This window comes from Sceloporus occidentalis, unplaced genomic scaffold (assembly GCF_023333645.1).
Source record: "Sceloporus occidentalis isolate IW3139 unplaced genomic scaffold, rSceOcc1.0.p SCAF_6, whole genome shotgun sequence".
Classification (NCBI taxonomy): Eukaryota; Metazoa; Chordata; class Lepidosauria; order Squamata; family Phrynosomatidae; genus Sceloporus; species Sceloporus occidentalis.
In genome coordinates, this window is record NW_028316986.1 from 77,667,315 (window position 1) to 77,693,865 (window position 26,551).

Here is a 26,551-nt window from a genome sequence, read left to right on the forward strand (position 1 = left end):
TCATTTACTCCAATGCTGCACTAACCTATGCTTTACTGATACACCTTGACCGGTTTTCATAGCTAGATTCCAAGTACAAGCTTAACTCTAAACAAATGATGCCTCCCTCCGGATTTCTACTTCTTAGTATCGGTATCATTTATGGCTATTCCTTCTTTTCTGCTAGACTTCCATCCATGTACCTTTATTCTTGTCCATGTGACAAGTACAAGAGGTAAAAAAGAAGAGGATGATGTTATGTTTAGGATTATGTTATGCCTTCCTGATGGTACATGATCTTATCAGGCTTCAACAGGAGAGCCACTCTTGAAATAACTCACAGATTTGCAATTGTCGCACAGTCAGCAGGGGAAGCTGTTGGCAGTAAACTGCATATGGAGAGGCAGGAAACCCAAGGTTACACAACAGTGAATTGGAGGGGAGGAGAAGTGACAAAAACTCATGCAGACTGCATGATAAATAAAGCAACATGCTCAAAGAGTATTCCTAGAAATCCTCTTTGATTACATTTCACTTGTAACAAGTCATTTCTATTGAAGCCAGCGAAATGCAGCAGTAATTCTCATTGCCGTGATATCTTATTTAAGGTGGGAAAACACCCTACTCACTCCACATTAGGAATAACAGGAACAATTCGATGCTTTATGCGATAGCAACAACGCTTTTTTTAAAAACTGTGCCAACCTGTTATCATAAAAAGGAAAACACAACACCCACAAGAAATGAAAGCTAAGATAGCAGCTATAATTAACTGGGTAGCATTTGGTCACTAGTTGCTGAATATCAATTTGCCTTCAGCACTCATCATATAGTTATCATAATACAGTTATCAAGTGTATAGAAGTATTGCCGTTCAGATAATAAATTACTGCAGCACTTTTCATCTAAGAATGTCATGCCACACAATGCTGAGCACATTACAAAAATCAGTCAGAATTCATATATCACTAAATCTCTTAATCTTTCATAAATGCTTTGGTTGCTGAGTTAGCCCAAATGGGCAAATTAACATGGGCTCTAAAAGATAAGCCAATTGGAAGACTTTTTGAAAGACTGGAAATCATTTATGGACTTTTTCAGCAATAAGAAATCTAATGACATAATAATCTATGCCTATGGTTATTAGTTATTTTAGCAAGATTATTTAGTTGGGTCTGTAATGGAAGAATAATATTTTCCCTCTTTTTTATTATTCATTCATTACAGTCAGGATTGGAGGAGAAGAGCACTAGTGTATATCAATTTATGTGGGTTTCTCTCTCTCTCTCTCTCTCTTTTTTCCCCCTCCTTTTCTTTTCTCTTTTTCCCCCTCCTGGTTTTAAGAATCTTTGATTGTATACTATTTTGATTGTAAATCAGATTGATTGTATTAAAAATTAATAAAAAATAATCTAAAAAAATGTGTAGCACCTTCCACATAAAGATCTTTCATCATATACTGAAATGGCATAAACGTTCTTTCCTGTTTTATGTGCATGATCTGTGTTTACTGGAGAAAGCACACAGGTATGCTTCATTCAGCAAATTTTCATGAAGAATGTGTACACAGTAAGAGCATGAATAGGAAATATATAAACTGACTGATCAGCAGGTGAAAAGCCAATGTGATTCTAGGACGCATCAACAGGAGTACAGTGTCTAGATCAAGGGAATAGTGTCACTCTATTCTGCTTTAGTCAGACCTCACCTGGAATACAGTGTCCAGTTCTGGGCACCACAATTCAAGAGGGATATTGACTAACTGGAGCAGTGTTGCCAATTTCGCGACTTTCACGCGAAAACGGGGACTTTTCAGAGCTTTTCGTGTGATTTTCGCGCCTGGCTCTAATTCAGTGCCTTTTCCGTGACTTTGGCCCTTTCAGCTCCAGACTGCTGGAGTGTAACAGTTTTCAGCCAATCAGAGAGAGGGCTGGAGAAAAAACTCTCTCTCTCTCTCAATGACTCCCTCTGAGAGCGAGGACCGAGCAAGAGCAAACCAACCAAGCAACCAACTGTTTGGAGGAATCACACTAACAGTTTTCAGCCAATCAGAGAGAGGACAGTGATTGCCCCCCCCCCTCAGGCATTCAGGCTCCAGGGGAAAGCAAAGTGGCTGCTGTGTGATCATGTGAATGTGATGTCCCTGAGAGTGTGTGTGTGTGTGTTAGTGATTAAATATGCCTCTGAGCATGGGCAGAGCACCTGGTAAGTTGGCATCCCTGCCCTGTCTTCCCAGAATTTTGTTTTGTGGCTCTCTTTTTCGTTCTCTTTTCCATTGCCATCCATACTGCAGAAATAATCCAGTTTGGCACTGCTTCTAACTGCAAGGCTCCCTGCGATGATGGGATTCTGGGCACAACAAACCACCAAGCCCAGAATTTCATGCATGGAGCCCTGGCTGCCGGTAAAAGCAGAGTCTCAACATGTCACAACAAACTACAATTCCCAGGATTCCCTGGTTTGACAAGGGAATTGCCTCCACGCTTCCAGATCACAGCCCCAGAGAATGAGTCTACAGGATATCAGTGTTGCCAATTTAAGTCCAGTTCTTCAGCTGCATTTGGATTTAATAATGATAATAATGGTGATGATGATAGAGAGAGAGATCTTGTATCACCTTTGAGTCTCACTGAAAGAAAAGTTGGCAGCATGAGCTTTCCTAGACTTAAGCGTATTTCCCCAGATGCATGGGAATTGTAGTTCATTGTGGCACCAGAGCTCTTTCTCACAAAACTACAATTCCCAGAGTTCCCTAGCACTGAGCCAGGGCAGTTAAAGCGGTCTCAAAATGGATTATTTCTGCAGTATGGATTGGACCTTGAGCATTTTTAATAACTAAGGTCTAAAACACACTGCAGAAATAATCCAGTTTTGTGACTGCTTTAACTCTCCTGGCTCAGTGCTAGGGAATCCTGGGAATTGTAGTTTGTTGTGGCACCAGAGCTCTTTTTGATAAAGAAGGCTCAATGTCTCACAAAACTACACTTCCCAGGGTTCCCTAGCACTGAGCCAGGGCAGTTAAAGCAGTCTCAAACTGGTTTATTTCTGCAGTGTGTCTTGGACCTAACTCAGGCTGCATCTTCACTCCAGAGACAACCCAGTTTCATACCGTTTTTACTGCCATGGCCCAGTGCTATGAAATCCTGGGAATTGTAGTTTGTTGTCACACCAGAGTTTGCTGAGAGAGAAGGTTAAATGTCTCCGAAAACTAGAATTCCCAGGGTTCCCTAGCACTGAGCCATGGCAATTAAAAGGGTGTCAAACTGGATTTATTTTTGCAGTGCGGTTGCAGCCTAAAACATTTCTATTTGGCACAAAGCTTCCTGAACCCCCTTCATGTCAAAATAAATACCTTAAAAGGACTGAAACATTCTTTGTTTGGTTCAATGGTGATTTTGAGAGTTGAAATAAGTTACAATTATTTTTATTCAATTATGTTTACGTTTATTTGCAAAACATCTGCCATTGTAACATTATGGGAATTTTCCGGGAATTGTGACTGAATATTCCGTGTGATCTGGGGGGATTCAGTGGGTTTTGGACAAACATTTCCGGGAATTATCTTCGAGGCTTGTTGGCAACACTGAACTGGAGTGTGTCCAGAGGAGGGCAACCCAAATGGTGAATGATCTGGAAACTATGTCCTATGAGGAACGGCTTAGGGAGCTTGGTATGTTTTGCCTAAAGAAGAAAAGGTTAAGGGGTGACATGATAGCCCTCTTTAAATATTTGAAGGCATATTATACTGAGGATGGAGGAAGCTTGCTTTCCACTGATCTAGAGACTAGGACATGGAGCAATGGAGAAAAGAGATTCCACCTATACATTAGGAAGAAATTTCTGATGGTAAGAACTGTTTGACAATGAAATACGCTGCCTGGAATGTGGTGTCCCATGTGTCGTATCATTTTTTGTCCAATGTGGCTCTATGAGTGATGTACAACAGAACAGATAAATACATTCTTTAAAAACAAATTATAAACAATTTCAAAAGGCAGTTGTTAAAAAATATTTTTAAAACCAGAGGAACAATACTGTTTTGGCTATCTGCCAGAAGTTCAACAGGGATGGAGTGAGTCTGACTTCCTTTGGGAGGGAAAGTTTTGCCTTATGTGTATCGGAGTATGCACATACACAACATATATCCCAATAGAAATGGTAGAGAGATCACGATCAGCACATTTGATAATTAATGTTCATTTAATGCTGACCATTTAGCTGGTAAGCACACACTAAGAGAGAAAAAACACAATAGACTGCTTTGAAATCATCTAACTGCTAAGTCCACTTTTTTTTTTAGTATGAAGCAGAGGTAAGAACTGGCAAACACCTCTGATTATTCCTCGCCTAAGAAAACTCTATGAAATTCATGGGGGTTGCCATAAGTTGACATGCGGAGTGAAGGCACATTCAACAGCTAACAGTATATGTCAAGATGTTCTCAAAGGCCTTACTGGTGTTGTTGTCTAGACAGCAAATGAGGTAAGAGTTTTATATTTCCTGTACAGCAGACAAAAAAATAAATAGAGAAACACAGGGATTACAGGGGGCCTCCAGAATGTCCTTTCCAATTCAAGCTCTGTAGACAGCTATCTTCTTCCCTAATGCATAGACATGTTTAATCATAATCCCTGGATCCTTGAACCTTAATCTCTAATGACAGAGTGGGAAAGCTTACTCATAATGTGCATAAACCTGCCTTTCTACAATTTTTGAAAAATTGATTAAAATTAAAAATGGAAGATAAGGACAGGTGAGGTCTTCTCTTGGATCCAGGTTATATGAAAGACCATATCTCCCTTTATAAGTCAATGAAAGCTTTAAGACTATCTGTCTGGAGAGGGCCTACTCTTTGTCCCACTTCCCTCTCAGGCTCCTTTGGTGGGAATAAAGGAGAGGACCTTCTTGGTGGCTGCTCCCAGATTTTGGAACTCCCTCCCTAGGGAGGACAGATTAGCCTTATCTTTGTTCTCTTTTTGATGGCAGGTCAAAATATTTCTGTGCTGTCAAGCTTTTACAAACTAACTGGGGTTGGGTTTTTTTCTGCTGTGCTGTTCTGTTTTAGGGTTAGTATAGTATATAGTCTTTTAATGCATTCATACTTTTAATATTTAGTGTTTTAACTTCATAATTATTTAATTGTTTTTAAATTATATTTATACTTTTATTAATGCTATTATTATTATTATTATTATTATTATTATTATTATTATTATGTTTATTTATATCCCACCTTCCTCCCAGCACAGGGACTCAAGGCAGCTAACAAAACAGTCCAAGTTAAAACAGTATAAAACATTAAAAATACAAAGTGTAAAAAACCATTAAACAATTAAAAACATTAATTATTAAAATTTAAAATGTACAACTCTGTAAACAAAAACAAAGCTGCTTCCATGTCATGCGAAAGCCTGGCGGCATAAAAACACCTTTGCCTGCCATCAGAAGGAGAGCAGGGATGGAGACATCCTGGCTTCCCTAGGGAGGGAGTTCCAAAGCTTGGGAGGAGCTACAGAGAAGGCCCTCTCTCTTGTTCCCACCAAACATGCCTGAGAGGGTGGTAAATCAGAGAAAAGGGCCTCTCCCGATGATTTCAATACTCTGGGGGATTCGTACAGGGAGATACAGTCCTTCAAATAGCCTGAACCCAAGCTGTACAGGGCTTTATAGGTCAAAACCAGCACTATGAATTGTGCCCGGAAATGGACAGGCAGCCAATGGAGCTGTTGCAACAAGGGAGTTGTATGCACCCTATAGCCAGCTCCATTTAACATCTTGTCTGCAGCTCTTTGGACCAGCTGATGTGCCTGAGCACTTTTCAAAGGCAGTCCCACGTAGAGCACATTATAGAAATCCAAATTACTGTATGGGATGTAACCAAGTCATGTACCACCGTGGCCAGGTCTGACTTTTTCAGGAATGGGTGCAGTTGGCGCACAAGTTTTAGCTGTGCAAAGGAACTCATGGTCACCACTGATACCTGGGCTTCCAGGTTCAGTGCTGAATCTAGAAGTACCCCAAACCTGAGTTTTCAGGGGGAGTGAAACCCCATCTAATATAAACTGAATCCCTATTCCCAGATCTGTCTTTCGACTGACCAAGAACACCTCTGTCTTGAGCTTCAATTTGTTTGCCCTCATCCAGTGCATTACAGTGGCCAGACACTGGTTTAAGACAGAAACAACTTCCTTGGAGTTAGGTTGAAAGGAGTGATATACTGTAGCTGGGAATCATCAGCATACAGGTGACACCTTACTCCAAAACTCTGGACGACCTCTCCCAGCGGTTTCATGTAGATGTTAAAAAGCATGGGGGACAGGACTGAGCCCTGAGGGACCCCACAAGCCAATGGCCAAGGGGTCGAACAAGAATCCCCCAGCACCACCTTCTGAGAGCGCCCCTCCAGGAAAGAATGGAGGCACTGTAGAACAGTGCCTCCAAGCCCCATCCCAGAGAGGCAACTCAGAAGGATACCATGGTCGATGGTACTGAAAGCCACTGATAGGTCCAACAAAACCAATAAGGACACACTCCCCCCCTGTCCAGTTCTCTGTGCAGGTCATCCACTGAGAGGTCCAGCAAAACCAACAAGGACACACACCCCCTGTCCAGTTCTCTGTGCAGGTCATCCACCAAGGTGACCAAAGCTGTTTCTGTCTCAAAACCAAACTGACATGGATCTAGATAATCTGTCTCATCCAAAAACACCTGGAGTTGAGAAGCCACCACACGCTCTAGCACTTTTGTATTGCTGTTAATTTGCATTGTTTCAAACAAGGCGTTAGCCACCTTGAGTCTCATTATTTGGAAAAAAGGTGGGATAAAATGAATAATATTTTTTTCCTTTTTGAGATGAGCATGCATTTCCTCCTGGCAGAGTTATTTTTCTAGAACAAGCTGCCAAGGAAGGGACTTTTAGTCATACCTACTGAGAGCAGGCCTTATGTTTAGAAGGAAAAGGATGCCATGCTGTACTTACAATTCCGAACCAGAACTACCTAAATATGCTTAAACATGTACAACACCACCAAGAAGCATTCTTGTGCCAAAACATCATTTATACAGGATTGTACTGGTTTGTATCTGAAATAGTGCATATGAATTTTCAAAGATATTATAATCTGCAGACATTTTTTAAATATATGTTTGGCTAATATTCAACAGAAAAACTGACTATATTCAAGATTAAGAACTATTATCATTTCCATTAGTGCTGTATTCCTCTACTGTTGTACCCTAGCACTGAAAATAAATTCAGGAGTACTGTATAGTGAAATGATAACTGAATTACTGTATATTCGTGCTACTGAAAGTGAACCATGATTTTCTGCATAATTCAGTGAGAAGAGACCCTCTTCCCAGAGACTTTGAGGTTCATAAAGAATTAGATACTTTGAAAATGCCCGATCATATTAATAAAATAAGAAATTGTAATGACCATCTGTTTTCAAAACAAACTGATTCGATCTTACAAGAAGCGTGAACAGACCAGATGACATATCTACTTTTGATTTTTTAAAATAGAATGAACATATATTTAAAGCAGAAAGACTCAGCAACAAAGGACATCTCAATGTAAGATAAAGTGACATTTACAGAATAATTTTGGAAATAAAAAAATAACAATGAAACTTTTAAAACAATTTCTTTCTTTAGTATTACAGCAAAAAACTATCCATAGTCAAAATGTTAGTTATTGGAAATAAATTGCCACATTATTTAGTTTTTCAAAATTAACACATTTTGGAAGCAACAAGCAAGACCTGAATTAAGCAAAGGGGTAAATAAAAATGAAAAGCTATGTAAAATCAGAAGCAATCACGCCAATCTGCTAGGAGCTGAACCACTGCCAGTTAGTCGGCCTCAGGGCTCCATAGGATTTCTAAGCATAGTGCCAAACTAGAGCAATATTGTTATGGTTAGAGAGGAATTTCTCACAAGAGCTAACAGAGGCAGAAGGTCATAAATAAACACAGCAGGATTGCCTTGTCAGTTCTCATTATTAGCGCTGCAGGCACTTGCTTTTCTATGGGCTGCTTGCAGGTTCATTTAAGTGTAAGTGCTCCTCAGAATTTCACATGCTCATAAAGAAAGAAAGCATTTCTTAGCCTGGGAAATGAAAGTGCACACGTGTGAATGGGTAGATGGATGTGCTTTTACACACACACACACACACAGCACACAAATACACATTATCCAGATGAAGCTGAATTTTAGATAAACACTAAGCCAGAACTGTAATGCTCTTTCACTTTGGCCTTTATTGTAACTCACAAGCCTCTGACAGACCTCAGCCATAATGAACAAGAAGCTGTACTTTCTTACTACAATAATGGTCATCAGAATTACATCTGAGCAGAAAATGAAGCTGAGTTCCTAAAGTGATCCTGACATCCATTATAATACCAAGAAAGCACAGCTGTGTGATCATTATTGCAATTATAAAATGACATTTAGTGTTAACTTACTTTTGTTGCAGTAAAAGAAGACAAAGATAATAGCAGTATTTGGAAAAGAGGAGATTATTTAGAATAGTTAAAAAAAAGACATAGAAAAGGAGTCAAGAAAACCTTTTCCTGAATAGAGGAAATGAGTGTTAAAAGGACAAATGCAGTTTGGAGTAAGCAAGTAAGTGTTAAGTGTAGAGTGATGCACAGTGGGACAAAATCTGAAATTCATGTGCATGCTCATGAAGCTGGCAGTGATGGAATAGAAAAGGGATATTGAATTGTAGTGGATAATGTGGTGAAAACACACACACACACTGTCTTTAAGTTGGCTGTCAATATACAGTATGGTGACCACATGAACTTCATAGGGTTTTCTTAGGTAAGGAATCCATAAAGGTGGTTTTGCCACTTCCTTCCTTTTATTTGTTGATGGTCTCCCATCCAAGTACTGACTAAGGCTGATCCTGCTTAGCTTCCAAGATCAGATTTGTACAGGATCAAATTCCATGTCAGGCAACATTAAGAAAACAATACAAAATTAGTACTACCAATAACTTAATGCCTTTACAAAAAACTACACTGTAACTGCATTTGGAATACTGTATTTTGTATAATCCTGGCCATCCTCCTCAAAAATGGTGTCATAATGGCTACAAAATGGTAGTCACAAACAAACAGCAACTTAAGAAGTGAGAAATGTTTGTCCTCTTTAGCTTGGCAAAAGGTTGGGTAAGTGGGAACAGGACAGAAGTTACAGTCCTCCCTCTGTTCTTGCAGTCTTCGGATTCACTTATGTGCAAGGGACGAACAGAGGGAGAATGAATGGGGCCTGCACCTATATCCAAGCCAATGGGCTTGAATATATATGCGAAACTCCATTTTTGCGAAGGGGTCTGGAATGGATCCCCAGGAAAAAAGGAGGGGCAACTGCATATAAAATTATGTATGTAGCTGTTCTAACAAGAAGTTTCCCACCCATAGTATTTATTAGAACCTGGGGTCAGCCAATGACACCAAATAATGGGAGGTTCACGAGAGATAAAAGGAAGTACTTCTTGACAAAGCATGGGACGACACTAGGGAATTTGTGATTACAAGGTGTCAGAGTGGCTGCCCACATGGATGGCTTTAAAAGGGGTTAGAAAAATACATGGGAATTAAGGATATGAATGGTTACTGCACTGTCATTATTATTTCTTGCAACCCAATCTGTATGTCTTGAAATAGTAATTAACCATAACATGGAAAAGAGGGATTTGTAGCATTCATCAGCTTGTGGCTGACCTCTGTGGGAGCAGAATGCACGAGACAGTCAGAGAGACCAGACAATATATAAAATAAAATAAAAAAAAAATAAAAAAATATGGTTCTTCTCGTGGTCATATGGGAGAATGGGGAAATATAAATAGAAGGAACCATATGGATCAGAGCTGTACCTAGGCAATAATTATGATAGTGCCCTTGGTATTAAATTACTGCCATTAATTTTGATCAGGAATACTGAACCTTACACTAAGTACTATAGCAGATAGACCCTATAATAATTATGGCTGTGATGCTCAGTATCATCTATTACAGTGTGTCCACATCATACCCATGCACATTTTACGTGTTTTTCAGCATGTGCTGAAAGCTGCGCGGGGAGAAGGGGTGGCGTTTCCCATAGGGAAAAATAGGGCACGGCCCCATGGCGCGCATCCATCACTGCACCCCATGCACGAGCCCCATTCATTTTAATGGGGCTCGAGCTTACGCGGAATTCGCTTTACACAGGGGAGTTCAGAACAGATCCCCTGTGTAAAGAAAGGGTGCACTGTATAAATAGATGACACATTGTATAGGATCTACTAGAAGGATGCACAGAGGGTTCCCTGATTTTCACCTGGGTTCCATTATTTATTTATTTTTAATATATATAAGGGGCACCATTTTACTATCCATTGTATTTAATGGGACTTGAACATCCACGGATTTTGGTATCCATGGGGGGTCCTGGAACCAAACCACAGCAGATACCAAGCAGATACTGTACAACTGATATTAAAGTAGTACTACAAGGGCAAGAATGTAGAAGTATAAAGATAGCATGCTATTGATCACTGAGTGAAAGAAAGACAACAGTATTGTTTTCAAAATTTTACTTTGTTCTAAATTAAAAGTAGGACTCTGAAGAAAACAACAAGAAAGTTCAAAGCTATGGGGAGTTACACTGAATTACAGCATGCCCATGCCATACACGGACATGACATCATGCAGATGGTGAGCCCGTTAAATGAATGGTGCACGTGCCTGGGACATGCTGCCATTGAAAGCAATGGGACTTGAGGTCCCACAGTATTTATTTTACACTGCGGGGGGGGGGGGGGGGAGTTCCAGAACAGATCTCTCGCATAAATCAAGTGTTCACTGTAATAACAAATGGGCTAAATCTGGAATGGGAATCATGTGGCCATCCAGATGTCACAGGACTACAACTGCCAGGATTCCTCACCATCAAGTATGGTGGCCAGGACTGATGGGAGTTCCAGTCCAACAACCCCTGGAAAGGTAAATGTATCTCACATCAGGACTAATTTCAACATTATAGTAGATCCACTGAAATCAATGGGGCACAAGTTATGTGGAACTAACAAATACCGTTGAGTTTAATTGGTCTACTTGATACGGTATTAATGTTGGGTTTAGCCTAGTTTCTTTACTACTGTAAGAAAGCCACAATGTGAAGGCACGCCTGCCCCAACAAGAGTGAGAAAGATCACATTTCCTCCCTACTATATTTTTAAAATAAAAATTAGGGGTCATTATGCCATGTCTGGCCTGTTTCAGCACAGGGCACTTAAAAAAAAAAAAAAAACCAAACAAAAAACAAAACAAAAAGTGACTAGTCTCCCAGTCTCTTTGTTTTCAGGAAAGGATGTCAAGACACAACTTTTTAAAAAAATATCACTTATGGCTTTGGGGAAAGCCCAATGCCAGGCCATAAACAATTTTATGACATAAAATTGTTCCCATGGCTCCTAGTACAGATTCCCCCCCCCCCCAAAAAAAAACAACAACAACAACAACAACAACTAGATGTATGATGTACGGGGATGAGGGGAACACAACATTGCTTCATTATGACAATTCAAAAATACTTGTAATTGTTCTACTCATGGTGAAAATTCATCTGAAGCATGAGAATGTGACATTTAAACTAATTTAAACTAATTGCTAAAACACCAGTGATGTTTTAAAAAACAGAATAATTTTTAAATATTCTAAACACCAGTGATGTTTTTAAAAATAGAATAAAAAATAGATATGCAAAATATCTCAGTGCTTTAGGTAATGTTATTTGATTTAGCTAATTTGTTTTAAATGTTATAGTCAAACATATTCAAAGTTCTGTGTGAAAATTACTGGAATATTTGCATTAATGGAAAGAGAATAGTATATAATTCGCTTAGTGAATCTCTTTAGGATCTTGCCTAGTTCTTTCATAGCTTCCCAGTCCTATCCTAGTCTTCTGATTTCTTGACTGCGGTCTCCTTTCTGATCAGTGGTTAATATCTTGATAAAATCTTATTGTGTTTCTTTTCTTTTTTAAAGCCAATCTCCTCATTGTGTTCTCACGGATCACCTTTTATTTGCAAAAAATAATCTGAAACCCCAATTTTCTGAAAACACACCAGTTCTAAACAATGTAAATAATACAAAATGTAAAATCATTGGAATGTACTTTAAATAATGTAGTTTAAGGACAGACTTTGCAGTTCCTGGTGTAGAATCTAAATTTGGTTTTTTTAAATGGTATAATGAATAAGCATGGCAGTTTGGTGTAGTGATTTCAGCACTGGATTATCACTCTGAGTCTGAAGACCAGTGTTCAGATCCTCCACTCAGCAATGGAAACCCACTGCGTGATCTTGGGCAGGTGAAACTCTCTTAGTATCATAGGAAGGCATAGGTAACCCCCCACCCAAAACATATCTTCCCAATAAAACCCATGATAGGTTTTGCTTTAGGACTGCCATAAATTGGAAAAGACCTGGAAGCACACAACAACAACAGAATAAGCAAAGCACAAGCCAAAATGAGAGAAGTATGAGGATTGGATTGGCAGCACATCATTGTGCCTTTCTCCTCATCTCACAAAGAATAAATAAATGTGGGAAGAACATGTTTACGCCCTGGTGAGGTTTCAGTTTTCACTGACTAATGCTCATTAACTTGTTTGAAATTTTTGGTAACTCATAATTTGAATTTTTTTTTCCATTTCCTGCCCATTATGAGAATGAACTTTTCTTCTTGCCTTTTTATAATATTCTTTTAATGGAATATTACATTAGCCCATACAGTCATTTTACACACACACACACCGGCCTTTTGGGACGGCCTGTTCCCGCCCCTTTCCCTGCTGGATCGGGGCCTCAGCTGCCACAGCGGCAGCCTCTGAGGCCCCGATCTGCCGCGGCCTGGAAAGGGGTGTTCTTGGGGGTTCATGCCCTAAGGACACCCAACAGTGGCAGGGATGAAGAGAAAGGGGCCACTCGGCCCCTTTCTCATTTGTGTTGCTAGCGCAGCCGTGTAAAAGCTGTGCCAGCGACACTTACCTGGAAGGAGCTCTGTTTTGGAGCTCCTTCCGGCGTCGCAGAAAGGGCGCCCAGGCGCCCTTGCACGGTGCCAGAACGTCACTTCTGCGCTGCTCCGTTTGGAGGCGCTGCAGTCTTGATGTCCCAATGGCGGCGCCCATGTAGAATGGGCGCCGCCATTTTGTACGTACTTTTTGCCTGTCTGGAACGGGCTATATATGTGTGTGTGTGTGTGTGTGTGTGTGTGTGTGTGTGTATATATATACTGGTCCTAGTCTCAACGAAGGCACATCTGATTAATCAACATTTATATAAATTTGATTCAGTGGGTCCATTCTAGTGAATGGGGACTGGTATTTAGGGTAATAATAACGTAGTAGTAATTATTGTTGCCTATTATTATTATTATTATTATTAACCTTTATTTATAAAGCGCTATACATTTACACATTTATTATTATCTTTTAAAGGTCATGGGTAGATTTTGATTTTAATAGTTAACTTTTCTCAAAACATGACTCCTGTTGGAATGGGGGAGATTAGTAAACACAGCAATGTTTTCACATGCACAGCTTAAGTACTCCCCCCCCCCCCCCAGTTTTATCTTGACTGTCTTCCATTGAAGGAAGTTATGCTGCTAGTACCGATGTGTCAGGATGGGAGTAGCGTTCAAATAATTGCTTCTCCAGGCTCTGCAGCCTTTCATTACACACCACTCATCATTTTCAGTGTCAGTAGATGGAGCAGCATCTTCCAAGTGAAGATTCTCTGTATTTATTTTAAAGAGTGCAAAATTGGTCTACACAGTCTCGGGATTCAGAACAAGATTGTCCATTAGTAACAACATTTCCAGGGGAAGAGAAAATGAGTTCGGAGCAGTCCATGTCCTGAAACGAAGTGCAAGGGTTGGACACTGGTTACTGCCAAGAGAAGGTGCCATTCTATTCTAGGGGCCATGCAATTCACAAACAGATCTGAAGTGTTACTATTATAAGAGTATATTTTTTATTAGCAGCAGGAATTGTATACTTGTGAGCTGTGGATTGCCATTTAACAGAGGTACTCAAAAGACTGAAAAATCATCAGGAATTATAATTGTTTTCACAATTTTGGGGGTCAAATCCACATAAATAAACATTAAAAACAGCATAAAGCTCAGCAACATTTTCCCCCAGAGTGGGATTGCTGGGAGAATGCAGCAAATATTTCCACATCAGCTATATGAGCAATGTACTTAAAACAGTATTTGCAACATTATGACCACCACAACTGGCATACATGTTAGTGCAGTATGGATTTGCTAAATGTGGATCAAATCTGCTTTAACGGTGTAAACCAGAAGTTTTTAAAAAATAAACAGTAGGACTTCTTGGATCAGGTCTTCAACTAGGTTTGGATCTAGAAAAGAATTACTAGGATTCTGCTTGTCCAATGGAGCTTTCCTATTCCTCTTTCTCCATGTACACCCTCAAGAGTTCAGTGGGTCTTCGCTGTGCATGATTAAACAGGGGTCAACACAGGTTTCAGAGAAACAAGTCATGCCAGACAAATCTGATCTCTTTTTTTTTGATAAAAATACCAGCTTTATAGATGAAGGGAATGTGGATATAGCATATCTTGATTTCAGTAAGGTCTTTGAGAAGGGTCCCATGATATTCTTGCAAACAAGCTTGTAGAATGTGGGCTAGACAAGGTAACTGTTACATGGATTTGTAATTGGTTGTACGGCCGAACACAGAGGGTACACAACAATGGCTCCTTTTCATAGAATCATAGAGTTGGAAGAGACCACAAGGGCCATCCAGTCCAACCCCCAGCCATGCAGGAAATCCAAATCAAAGCATCCCTGACAGATGGTCATCCAGCCTCTGCTTAAAGACCTCCAAGGAAGGAGACTTCACTACACTCCGTGGGAGTTTGTTCCACTGTTGAACAGCCCTTACTGTCAGGAAGTTCCTCCTAATGTTGAGGGGAATCTCTTTTCTTGTAGTTTGCATCCATTGTTCCGCTTTCTAGTCTCTGGAGCAGCAGAAAACAAGCTAGCCCCCTCCTCAATATGACATCCCTTCAAGTATTTAAACAGGGCTATCATATCACCTCTTAACCTTCTCTTCTCCAGATGCCTAAGTCATTCCTCATAGGGCATGGTTTCCAGACCCTTCACCATTTTAGCCGCCCTCCTTTGGACATGCTCCAGTTTCTCAACATCCTTTTTAAATTGTGGTACCCAGAACTGGACACAATATTCCACGTGGGGCCTGACCAAAGCAGAATACAGTGGCACTATTACTTCTCTTGGTCTAGACACTATATTTCTATTGATGCAGCCTAAAATTGCATTGGCCTTTTTAGCTGCCGCATCGCACTGTTGACTCATGTTCAACTTGTGGTCTACTTGGACTCCTAGATCCTTTTCACATGTAGTTTCATTCAGCCAGGTGTCATCCATCCTATATCTGTGCATTTTATTTTTCTGCCCTAAGTGCAGTACCTTACATTTCTCCGTGTTGAATTTCATTTTGTTAGCTTTGGCCCAGATTCAGGTCATTTTGAATTTTGATCCTGTCCTCTGGAGTATTAGCTATTCCTCCTAATTTAGTGTCATCTGCAAATCTGATAAGTAATCATCCAGGAGAGAAGTGACCAGTTGGGTCCCACAGGGTCTGTCCTGGGCCCAGTGCTATTTAACATCATTATCAATGACTTGGATGACAGAATTGGGGGCATACTTATCAAATTTGCAGATGACACCAAATTAGGGGGAGTAGCTAATAACCCTGAGGACAGGATCAAAATTCAAAATGACCTGAATAAACTGGAAAGCTGGGCCAAAACAAACAAAATGATATTCAACACAGAAAAATGTAAGGTACTGCACTTAGGACAGAAAAACGAAATGCATAGATATATGGGGTATTCTTATTTTTTTTCCAATAGGATAGCATAAAAGAATACAGATTTGCAAAAATGAAAATGAACAGACAACCATTTCAAAGACTAAAAGTTTCTTGATCTTGATGTGGCAGCATACAACCTCTGTGCAGAACACATTTACTTAGAAGTTTACTCCCAAAGGAAATGGAAATTATTTCCATATAACTGTGCTTAGGATCAAAGCCTAAGAGTCAGAAGAATTTATGCTTGCAGGTTTTAAATTAATTTTATTTATCTGAGCAAAAGTTAACTGGCCTTGAATAATTTGACTCACAAATTAAAACAATGCATTCAACTGATGACCTTTATAAGCTTCTCTCTGCCTATGCCAACTCTCCCAAACACTTGACCTGCTTTCAGAGGAACAGTAAGCTCAGTTTAAGGAGGAGGTCTCACATAGTGACCCTTCAGTCTCCCATTACAACTGTTTCAATTCTCTAATGATTTCCCTGCAGGGTTCACTTACTAGTTGTATGGATCAAAGGCCAAAAAGGCAAGAAGAAATGTAGGCAGTACACAATGCATGTGCAAAAAATAAAACAACACACTGAGAAATCACAATGCACTGTTGCTACAATATAATATAAGTTGTGAAGGGTGAATAACATCTGTTGACAAGGACTTTAAGACTCTTTGCCCAACAAAGTTGTGCAGGGAAGCCATACGGCAAATGGCAATTAACTTCTTTTTTTATCGAACACAGATCTTTAGCAGAATACTTTTCAAAGCATCTTAGAAATATTAAGTGCTGAAGGATTCTTCATCCCAGGGAAGCACTACAGCCAGTTCTACATTAGATATAGAGCCTACTTTCCTGGAAGCAATAAAACAGCAACAACAATAACAACACTACAATATCATTAAGACATTGGGGGAAACCCAACCACCTTGAATTTTCAACTGGTTAAACACATCTTTCCATTCTGTTCCATGTTTTTACCCCTTTGTACTGTGACAAGAGAGAATCTAACAACTTTTGTTTCATACTCCTCAGCCTGTTCCCGAATCTCTTCTTCTCTGGTGTTGTGGCACCAGAGCTCTCTGAAAGAGAAGGCTAAATGTCTCACAAAACTACAGTTCCCAGAATTCTATAGCACTGAGTCATGACATTTAAAATGGTGTCAAACTGGATTTATTTCTGCAGTGTATGCAACCAGAGGAAGGAAAGTCAAATGTATCTCTATTACAGAATTGCTGTTGTTGTTACATGCCTTTAAGCCAATGCAGGTTTTCTTGACAAGAATTTGAATAAGAATTGATTTGCTGTGCTGAGAGAGTGTAGTTTGCTCAAGGCCACCCAATGGTTCTCCAGGGTTGAATGGGGATTTGAACTGCAGTTCCCCAGGGGCCTAGTCCAACAATCAAACTGCCATATCACACTAAACCTTCTCATAACAATGGTTACCTTGGTTTGGTCTGGAACTCTAATACTGATGGGGGGTGGGGGGGAGAGAAAGAAAAGAAAAATAACCTGAAATTTTATTTTGGATTATACAGTAAGAACAGAGGGCTGGATACAGATGAAGGTGCATGTAGCAGGGTTGACAAATGTGGAGTTCTCAACCCTCTCCACTACATTTGTTTGTTTATTTACCTAGCAGTTCTACAAACTGCTACTCAGATAATTCTGTTCAATAAGGTAGGCTGCATGAGACAGAATCCCTGAAGACCAGGTAGAGGCACCTTTTATGTATGTCAATCTGCTTGTGGATAGTACCTTGGCTTTTGGGGGATCCTTGTTTCCACTGAGCCCCTTTACCACCTTTCCTCTGTTCCTCTCCAGGCTAACGTTGCCCTTGTTTAGTGCTTGTATGTTGTGGATTTATTAACCACTGCTCCCTGTGGGAGAACAGTACTGACTTCAGCACCAGTAGTATTTCTGCTTGCACCCTGTGCCTGATCAACCACTCTGCTATTAGCAGAGCAAGCTCATGAAGTTATTTTTTCAAAAGTAGGAAGCGAAAGGGAAAATAATTACAGAACTCAGGAATGAACGTGGCACATGGACCTTTGGTATCTGCTGGGGTTTGATTCCAGGACCCTCTGTGAACATCCAAATCTGTGGATGCTCAAGTCCCACTATATACAGTGAGATATTAAATGGTGTCCCTTATATAAAATGGAAAATCAAGGTTTGCATTTAGAATCTCCTCCCAAATATTTTCAAGTCATGGATGTTTGGATGTGTGAATGCAAAATCCATGAATATGGAGGGCTGACTATATGTCTACATATGGATATGAACACAAAACTCTATAAATTCTAAGTGTGAGTGTTTTATTGAAACTGAGAAAAAGGTCAACATATTTCATCAGCTAAATATCTCAGCTTGGGTAGGTGCTCATACAATCAAGTCAGAATTGGGTAAACATGATTTGTGTAATACGAAACACAGAATTTGTCCAGTGAGGGTTATTTATTAGGCTATTCTGGGTCCCATTTCAGCCATGTGTAAGCACTTTAACATTGCAGCTTAAGCCAGTACACCTTTCTCTATATTTATGGGTATCTGTATGTGTTTCTGTGTGTAGGCATGTGTATATCTGTTATGAGGAACATTTTATGAGTAAAAGAAAACAAATGTACTGGTGAATGGTTTGGAAACCAGCATAATTGAATTCAAAAACAAGAGACTTTTTGCTGTAGCTGCATTTTGCTACATCAGCTTTGCTTTCCGATTCTTTTACCCCTCATTGTTTACAAGCAGTGGGAACAATTTATTACAACACCCTTCACATCACAACACTTCCATTTTGCCATTACGTGTGCTTGGGGAGCCTATCACTTGGGCACTTTGTTTGAAGTGCTCTTAACTGGATTTTCCAAAGAACAAAGCAGTTTTATACATTTGTCTATAAAACAGAAAGCACTTTTATCTGATAGCTTTTCTTATTTTCAGCCCATCAATAAGAGGCACAAATATTCTGCAGTTTGCTGTCACTATGAAGAGTAAAGGAGCAATCCACCCAGAACCACTGCTGTGCAGTTGCCATTCATGTTAATAGGAATCCCACACAAGACCCAATTAATGAAAAGAAGTTATGCAGCAGGAAAAAGTGTTTGGTGGCTTGTGCTCCTAGTCTATCCATTCAACATACTGAGTCTATCACACCACCATTCTGTTCTCCCAAAGGTACCTGAGCTGAAATTTCATATTTTGGCCATAAAAAAAGAACACTGTTTTAACTTCAAATTCATCTTTTTCAGATAAATAACACCATATTTGAGAAATATATTCTTAGAAGAAATTTCAAACTAAATATATATTTAAATTTCTGCCTTAAGAAGGAAGACTGAAATAATTTATTTTCTCATGTTAATATTGCATTATAACTAATTTTTCTTCAAAGTAGTCCACCTAGTCTAACTGAGGCTGTCATACTTTGGACATCTCATGAGAGGAAATGACTTAATGGAAAAGAGAACAGTGCTTTGTAAAGTGGAAGGCAGAAGAAAAAAGGAAGATCATACTACTGGTGGATTGATTTAGTCAAGAAAGTCTTGACTTGAGTTTGCAAGAGCTGAGCAGGACAGTTGATAACTGGTTTCTTGGAGGTGTTTCATTCCTAGGGTTGACATTACATCAAGTCATTTGATGGCAAATAAAAAAACTCTTGTTGCTGTTGTTTCCTTTCAAGTTTTTTTCCTGAAGTGTGATGACCATAAGGTGACTCTGTCTTTGGGGTTTTCTGGGGCTAAGAGCGTGTGACTCATCCAAATTCACCCAATAGGTTTCCATGATCATGTGGGGAATCAAACTCTGATACCCAGAACTCTGATATCCAGAGTCCAATACTCAAACCATTATACCAGGCTAGCTCTCAATATCTACCCAGTCGGGTAATCTTGTACAGCTTATAAAACAGAACCACCATGAGTTTAATATACAGTCTGATATCCTAAAATTTATCATTTTTGCTTCTACTGATATATTACTAAATGTCAAATCATTTTTTTAAAAAAAACCCTTTCTTTTAGTACACAAAGGGACTCTAGAGACCAGCACTTTGTGGCAGCCTGTAGGCATGGTGAGGGCTGGGCACCCAGATGCTCTGAGCCCTCACCACGCTGCCCAGGCACCATCTTGGCATGTGCCCATCTACACAGTGCAGGCCATGATTATGCTTGTCATGCGCAGCGCCTAAACGGCCCTGCGCACAAAAGGTATTATCATGGTGCATGAGCACGCCTATGGTGCCCCTTCCAGGAAGCAAAAAGAAGCCCCTTTTTGAGGCTTCTTTTTGCTCCTTCCGGAGGCCACGGTGTGCAGTTGCCGCAGCCTCCATCCGGGGTGAAAACGGGTGGCTGCAAACGGCCTGTATAGCCCCCAAAATGCATGATACAGTTTAGATACCAACCAAAATAAATAACTGTCAAACTCTTATTTTTCTTTACTTTTCATAGTGCAAACACTCAAAAAATGTAAATTATACACGACTCCTTTAATGTCCATTTCACTCTGGATAAATGTGTGGAGGAAAAACTATATATGTGCCAGCCTCTGGAATTCATGTCACTAAAATAAATAAGACACCTTTGTGACTATTCATATATTATGACTTACACATGCTGCACAGAATAATTATTGTGAAGGAAAGAAAATTTATGCTATATCAGGCATGCTAAAATAAATGGTACTAAAGTTGTTGCATATGTTCTTTGGAGCTGGAGGTGGTAGAGTTTAACAGACATCTCTCATGTTCTGTAGGCTTTCCATGTTCCACCATAAGAAAAGTTTCCTTGAAATCCAGTCAAGCAATTGTAAGGAGTATTGAAACAGTGAGTGATCTTCCTTTAGTTGTGCATATACAAGGGTAATGTGTTTACATAAGAGCATCTACAAACTTTCAGCATCTTCTGTATAGACTGACAAGCTATCTTTGCAGATGTGAACTTATCAGTTGGTTTGCTTACTGTAAGTATCCAGACAAGCAGTTGGCAGCAACATTTCTTTTGCACTAATTACATTCTTTTCCAAAAGTTCACCCTGCCTGGGTGTCCAGGTAATTGCAATTAAGGCAGGAATCTAGTAATTAGAAATTCAAGTGCCCTGCCAAGAACAATACACTTCCTCTTGACATGCTGCCCAAAGAACTAATTTACTTGGAAAGGACAGAAGCTGATGTGAAGTGGCAGAGTAGATGTTTATTAGGCAACAACCACAGAAATAGATTTCCTCTTTCACCAGTCCCCAAACAGCACTAACAGTGTTTCTTTTGCAAAGCAAAGCCATTAATATGCCTTCAGACTTTTACTTCCAGAATTCTAATGTTCACATCAATGGTCAGTCTATGAATCATAGAATCATAGAGTTAGAAGAGACCACAATGGACATTACAAAGTAAAATCCCTAAAATTTTATTTCATATGTTATTAAATCTTTAATTCAAGCTAATTACACACAAGAAAGCATTCCATAAAGACCACAACTAGCTCGGATTGCAAGTATCAAAGTATTCCAGCTCTAATGGTATAAGGAGAGCACTGCAAACAGTATTTAAACTTTGTAAATGTAATTTCTAGTTTAAAATATCTGTCCCTCTTAACTTGAGAATAAGTTTATTTTTACAGTATGCCTCCATTTATAACAGATTTTTGTAAAGAAATCTTAGTTATTATCCAGAGAAGCTTACAGCACAATTCTATACATGTCTACTCAGAAATAAATTCCACTGTGTTAAGTAGGGCATGTGTGCATGTGCATGTGCACATGCGCGCACATGCACGCATTCATGGATCTTCAAGCTGCTGGTTGATTTATGGTGGCCCCACAAATTTCTTAGGGTTTTTCTTAGGCAAGGAATACCCAGAGGTGGTTTTGCCAGGCCCTTCTTCTGGAATATAGCCTACAATTCCTGGTATTCATTGTTAGTCTCCCATCCTAGTAATAACTTGACCTGTCTCTCCTTAACATCCAAGAAAACAGTATCTGGTACCCCTAGAATAATGAATATAGGATTGCAACTATATATATATATATGTTTATATTCTCATTAAAGTAAGTGAGGTGACTTAGCCACAACTGAATTTTACCGGTTTGGGGCTACAAAGATATGGGTTCCTCCTGGACTAATCTAGCCTAACAACAACAACAACAAAAACAACAACTCATTTCTTTCCCACCTCTCCTCAAGGCTCAAAGCAGGTTAGAGAATGCTAAAATACAAAACTCAATTAAAAACACATAAACCCACAGTTAAAATACAACACTATAAAATCATTAAAATACCCTCATCAGAGCTCATATACAGCATACAAATTATGATTTAAAATTGACTGGATGGGCCTGCTAGAAGTGATATGTCTTTAACACTTTTTAAATGCAGTCAGCATTTTTAGCTGTTATATCTCTTCCAGCAGGTCATTCTACAGTCTGGGGGCAGCAGACGAAACAAGCATATCATGCCACATTGACTGATGGTTGCTTTTGTTAAATGACTAATGTATCTACTCAGCTTCACAGGTCCCAAGTATGCATTCTAAGTTGCAAGCATCTTATGCTTCATGGTCCTGACATTCTTTTTTTTTATTATGCTAGAATAGTGAAAGTACCTGTGTCTTACATAATTTGAATAGTCCCTCATTTTGATAAGCACTGAAACAAAGTGCTCCAACTATCAGACATCTGGGTGGAACCACAGATTTTGACACTCAGCAGGCCCTTCCTTACCATGGTACACCTGTATAGCCCTATGATGTAGATCAGACCTGCACAACCTGGCAGTAGGTAGGGCCCATAATTAAAATAAGCTGAACATCTATGGGCTGTAGATAGGTTTTCAGTGACTCACTTTCCAAGTAAAGGTATAATTGATGAATAAACTATTTTAATCATTAATAAATTATAATAATTAATATTATTAAGTCTGACCTTCTTTTCCTCTGCCCAGCCACCTCCTCTGGAGGGGATTTGACTGTGACTTGACAAGGGTCACCCAGTGGGGATCAATGGCCAAGCTGGAATTTGAAACTTGGCTTCCACAGTCATAGTCCAACACTCAAACCACTACAGCATGCTTAGACACACTTGAAGGCACACAACAACAACAAATGTCTAAGGGATCCCTAAAAGGTAAGTAGTAATAGCAGTAAGGAATGCCTGAGACATGTGATGAATACTACAAGAAGTCCATGACCTGTAATTCCAATGTTTTGATGCTACTGCTTGGCATGCAAAAGCCTAAATATCTCTGAGCCATGAAGAAACAATTGCAACTTAGTTTAATTTTCCAGACTTAATTATGAACCAGAGTGGGGATTGTTTCTGTCTCCAATACTAAATTCAATAAATCTGAAACTAAGGTTCAAAACACACTGCAGAATTAATCCAGTTTGAGACTGCTTTAACTGCCTTGGCTCAGTGCTAGGGAATTCTGGGAACTTTTGTGAGTCATTGATCCTTCTCTATCAGAGCGCTCTGGTGCCATCACAAACAACAATTCTGAGGATTCCCTAACACTAACGCAGGGCAGTTAAAGCGCTCTCAAGCCAAAAGTACTCGAAAGAGTTGTGGGATCTCCACTAGTAAGATATGGGATGTGTCCAGTAGGCTGAGGGGAATATTGCTAAAAATCACTTGCTTCTCTGCTTTGCAAACTGACATCTTCCATCAGTGAATACCACCTGTTCTGTATCTAGGATACCATTAGAACCAACCATTTCTGACATTCATGTGTGGTACAAATTAATACTATTTCAGAAATTACCCAGAAATACAAACATGAGTTTCATAATCTTATATTGAATATTTTATTTTTTGTATAAAACTCATTCATTAATAGTTGGGTTTTTTTTTTTGTGTGTGTGTGTTTTTCAGGCTATGTGGCCATGTTCCAGAAGAGTTTATTCCTGACTTTTTGCCAGCATCTGTGGCTGGCATCTTCAGAGAATGCAGGCATGGAAGAGAGTTGGGTATGTATATATGTGTGTGCGTATACACACATATAGTCAGCTCTCCTTATACACAGATTTTTTATACATGGATTCAAGCATACACAGCTTGAAAATATTCTTAAAAAGTATAAATTCCAAATAGCAAACCTTGTTATTTTATATAAAAGACACCATTTTGCTCTGCCATTATATTTAATGGGACTTGAGCACACACAGATTTTGTTATCCACGGGGGGTCTTGGAACCAAACCCCAGTGGATAACAAGGTCCCACTCTACAACCATTTGGAGGTTGTGTTTCTTCACCAGTTTCCCTATTCTGTCTCTGACTCTTTTGATATATAGTAAAAATATCTTACTGTTGGGTGATAGTTTGTTTTCCCTCCTCTGGGTTTTTCTGGGTCTGGCAGCCCTTCTGATGTCTGAACTGGAATAACCATTAGCCTGTAGAACCCAGCCCAGGTGCTTTAATTCATCTTCCAGGAAGTGTGGTTCACAGAGCCTGGTGCACCAATGTTTTTATTGTGCTTTTTTTTTTTGTCCTGGGTCATGGTTGGAGTTCTTGTGCAAATATTTGTCTCTGTGTGTAGGTTTTCTGTATACAGTGTGGCCCAACCGTTGGTTCGGTTTGCAGACGACCAGGACATCCAAGAATGGCAACGTTCGTTCCTTTTCTTTTTTAACTGTGAATTGGATGTTCAGGTGAATGTTGTGTAGGTGGTTCAGAAACACAGTGGGATCTTCTTCTCCATGGCTCCAAATGGTGAAAGTGTTATCCAGAAATCGGAACCATGTTGTGGGCTTTTTGAGTACGGTTTCCAGGGCTTGCTTTTCAAAGTGTTCCATGGCTTGCTTTTCAAGTGCTTTTTAAAGCAGACAAAGGAGCTCTAATTAAACAGGCATAAATCCTCTTTGCATATCCTCCCACCTTGAAGCCTTGCCATTCAACAACAGAACAATTCACAGATTAACACAGAAATCAGTCCTCCCAATCCAGGGTCACACAGTATATAGATACCCCACTCATTTCCATGCCAGCACTCTCAGAAGATGCCAGCCACAGATGCTGGCAAAATGTCAGGGATAAACTCTTCTAGAACATGGCTGCATAGCCTGAAAACCCACCAAAAAATCATGGATGCTGGCTATGAAAGCCTTCAACTTCTCATTCATTAAGTCTGTGACATATCTTTAGGCGCATTTTGGATGTACATATGTTACGTGCCTAACACTATGGCATCTTGAAACTGGCATTTTAAGAGTTATATAAAACACTGCAATACTGTCTGGTGGTTTTCTTATTTGTTTGTTTATTTTCAGTGTTTTTCAAGCTTACAAAATTTACTCGATCTACCACAGAGTCTGTTTCTTATTACCACAGCAGGCTACAAGGATTCCTCAGATCATAGCCAGATATAACTATTGAAGGAACAAGCTGAGATCATCAAAACCTTATGACTGAATCACTGAAAACAAAAATAAAATGTACAGTTTTCACGGCCTACCCCAGAAGTACATCAAGAGCACAGTAAGAAAAGCTTACAGTACGAAATTACCTCTCACAAGCTCCAGCAAACCCTCAGGAGCTAATAATACAAGATATAAAACCACTGTTATGATTGATAGATCCGTTAACGATCCTTATCACTTATTTCCAACACTGTCAGTCAAATCTGTTCCATTTATTGGAAGGGGGTGTCTTCTATTTTGAGGATTGAATTTGTGCCCCTCACCCATTTTGCTCTAGTCTTGAAATGTGAGATGCTTATTTTGGACTTCCAGTGAACATAAGCATATATCTACTGCAGATCATGGAGGCATAGGGCTTATCCACTAGACTCCATATAAAAGGTTATGACGATTGCTCCACTCCTGACTATGATTGTTGGCTATTGATGAATTGTAGTTTATACGTTGCACTGGCTCTGGGCCTTTTTTCTACTCTCTGTCTGAAGAAGCCTTCTACATTGCCTGCAAACTACCTCAGGGGGATTTCACAGCCCTTTGGAGCAAGTTTTGGGAATGTACGAGGAGGTCAAAAATGAAGAGACCATCCCTCCCTGGGTTCTGATGACAGAAGGAAATTGATCAGCAGAAAACCCTTTTCAATGCTATCCTTAATGTGTTTTCCCCCCTTTTCATTTCCAAGTGATTCAACCTTGTCAAGAAATCTCCATGACACTTTTGTCTTAGGGTCGTCATAAATCTGACACGATTTGAAGGCACCCAGCAATAAGAACGAAAGTAGAGAAAACTAAAAACTTATCACTGTAAAAGAGCACTGGTATTTTTTCCTCATCTCTCATAAGACACAGGAGACAAGAAATGAAACTACAGGGCAAAATTGTGAGTCCCAAAACTTAGCTGAACTTTGGCCTGTTACAGACTGCCAGAATAAAGCTGCTTCGGGTCTCTTTGGAGGTATGCTGTTTAAATGATGCATGCATCTTAAGAATCCGGAAGCTGCCCCAAAGCTGCACTCCAGTGCTTAGGAATGGAGTGTGGCTTTGGCACGACCTCCGGACTCGTAGGACCCATGCATCATTTAAACAGCATACCTCCAAAGAGACCCGAAGCAGCTTTATTTTGGCAGTCTGTAACAGGCCTTTGCTAATCTGAAAGGTGAACTTGGATGAAAGCAAGCCAAACACCAGGAAAGTGAATGAGACAACACTATCTTCACTTTCTAGATATACTCAATTGGCTTGATTCTATCTACAAC

General features: G+C 39.7%; 1 protein-coding gene across 7 annotated transcripts in view; it reads right to left on the minus strand.

Moving 5' to 3' along the window:
• LOC149310975 (AT-rich interactive domain-containing protein 1B-like) overlaps window positions 1–26,551 on the minus strand; it is a 488,779-nt gene that overhangs the window by 159,205 nt on the left and 303,023 nt on the right. The gene's annotated exons all lie outside the window — the stretch shown is intronic.